At 26.8% G+C, this 2,689-nt stretch overlaps 1 pseudogene across 1 annotated transcript in view; it reads right to left on the bottom strand.

The window, feature by feature from the left end:
* Positions 1–343, bottom strand: part of LOC145241405 (uncharacterized) — a 196,493-nt pseudogene extending 196,150 nt beyond the window's left edge. The window contains exon 1 of the transcript XR_013862553.1: positions 195–343. The product of XR_013862553.1 is annotated as an uncharacterized LOC145241405 (transcript). The remainder of the gene's footprint in view (positions 1–194) is intronic.
* Between the last annotated feature and the right edge of the window lie 2,346 nt (positions 344–2,689).

Below are 2,689 nucleotides of genomic sequence, written 5' to 3'. Positions count from 1 at the left end.
AATTACTATAATTAAAAAAAAACAAACAAATAATTTACTATAAAAAAAAACTTGAAAAATAAATATATATTTATATTTAAAGCTTAATAACAATGTCTTTAAAAACACATATATCGTTTTCTTTCTTTCTTAAATGTAAAATTATAATAATAATAATAATGAAATAAATGTTAGAATATATAAATATATCTTACTTTACTTTATTCCCCGACAAGAAATCCATTTTTAAGGCTTGGCCAGGTTACTACCTGAAACGGACTGAAGATTTAAATGGCTTTTGAGCTAATAGACGATTGACACGGATGAGAGACTTAGAGCGAGGTCCCGAGAGGAAGAAGGCTTGTTAACTGAAAAATGACTGCAGGCAATGTAGGTAAGAGTCGTCAAACCGTTACTATTGATAGTATAAGAGTGCATTTTTAAAAAGATCATTAAAACATGTTAAAAAGAAAAGAAAGGAACCCAATTCGATTAATAATGATACTGAATTTTATTGAATATAAAATATAAATATTATATATGTAAATTACATAATTTTTAAGCAATATACAATCTAATAGTGAAAACTGAATTACGAATTTAGGGAACAAGCAAAGAAACATATTAAACACAAACAATTCTTGGCCTTCAGGACAAGAATTTTTTTTTTTTTTTCCCCACCCCTCGACACAAATGAATTATTGTACCATTTTTATTGTTATCTTGTTTTGTTTTTACACGTCAATAAAAAATGTTTTAAAAAAATTGGGAGTTAAGTAGGATGTCCCCCAGTATGAAAGGGTGAATGTGGTATTATGGTGAAAGATACTAGCTGGGAGAAACTTTTGATTTTGTTTAGTTCTGGAGTAACAAGGATGACCAACGACACCCACAATCCCCCCTTTTGAGTTGGCCATGTGCCTAAGTTTTTTTTTCATTGTTGATTTTCAATGTATTTTTAACATGAATAAAGGATTTAATATCTCAAAGTGTAGTATCTGTTCTGCAGATGCTGCACTTAAGGTAATTTGTCCCAGTCAATGGAGGGGAAACCCTCTATACTGGGACAATTATTATTTTTGGTAACCAGAGTGCCTACTTTTAGGGGAGCTGGTTTTTACCCCATATTAAAAACGTCCTTGTGCCAAATTTGCTTTACTAACCCCCCCTTTTTCCCCCGCCCTCGACACAAATGAATTATTGTACCATTTTTATTGTTATCTTGTTTTGTTTTTACACGTCAATAAAAAATGTTTTAAAAAAATTGGGAGTTAAGTAGGATGTCCCCCAGTATGAAAGGGTGAATGTGGTATTATGGTGAAAGATACTAGCTGGGAGAAACTTTTGATTTTGTTTAGTTCTGGAGTGACAAGGATGACCAACGACACCCACAATCCCTCCTTTTGAGTTGGCCATGTGCCTAAGTTTTTTGTTCATTTTCAATGTATTTTTAACATGAATAAAGGATTTAATATCTCAAAGTGTAGTATCTGTTCTGACGCTACACTTCACCTTTTCTGTCCGCGGTTGGTGGAGAAGAATTCTTCATGACTAAGACAATTTTTTAAATTTTGTTCTTATCCAGAGTGCCCCTTATTGGGGAGGTGGATTTTTTTTCCACACAAGATTATATGCTGAAATAATACAGAAATTATATTTAAAGTTTGTGTTTCTGTTCTTCTAATTCCATTTCCCCCCATGTTTTTCATCAAAATGTGTAGCGTATTTTCATCAGTTACATGGTTAGGAATCCTATACTCCACCATAGTCTTCATTTTCACATCAGTGCGGAATACAAGAATACGAAAATGTTCACATAATTAAAGAAATAATCATACCATGATGTGAACATTGGTTAAAAACTAAGAAAATATAGTAAACATCTACGATATTAAATCAGGGTAGTGGTGAATTTGGGAGGGGATATTATTATTATTATTATTATTATTATTATTATTATTATTATTATTATTATTATCATCATCATCATTATTATTATCATTATTATTATTATTATTATCATTATCATCATTATTATTATTATTATCATTATTATTATTATCATTATTATTATTATTATTACCATTATTATTATTATTATCATCATTATTACTATTATTATCATTATTATTATTATTATCATTATTATTATTATCATTATTATTATCATTATTATTATTATCATTATTATTATTATCATTATTATTATTATTATCATTATTATTATTATTATCATTATTATTATTATCATTATTATTATTATCATTATTATTATCATTATTATTATTATCATTATTATTATTTTTATTATTATTATTATTATCATTATTATTATTATTATCATTATTATTATTATCATTATTATTATTATCATTATTATTATCATTATTATTATTATCATTATTATTATTTTTATCATTATTATTATTATCATTATTATTATTATTATCATTATTATTATTATTATTATTATTATCATTATTATTATTATTATTATTATTACTATTATTATCATTATTATTATTATTATTATTATTATTATTATTATTATTATTATTATTTTACTCACTAGGGGTTGTTTCACAGGCCATCATTAGTGATCGCTCACTGGCAGTAACTTGTAGTATTCCCTGGAGACCGAGCGACAACAAGTCTCCCCAGATACCCAGTATTCTCCACCCTTTGCCCATTCGTGCAAATGATTGCACGT

This window comes from Euprymna scolopes, chromosome 20, assembly GCF_053919585.1.
Source record: "Euprymna scolopes isolate OS-2025 chromosome 20, ASM5391958v1, whole genome shotgun sequence".
NCBI lineage: Eukaryota > Metazoa > Mollusca > Cephalopoda > Sepiida > Sepiolidae > Euprymna > Euprymna scolopes.
The sequence above is the reverse complement of the archived record's forward strand: the minus strand, read 5'-3'. Positions and strand labels throughout refer to the sequence as shown.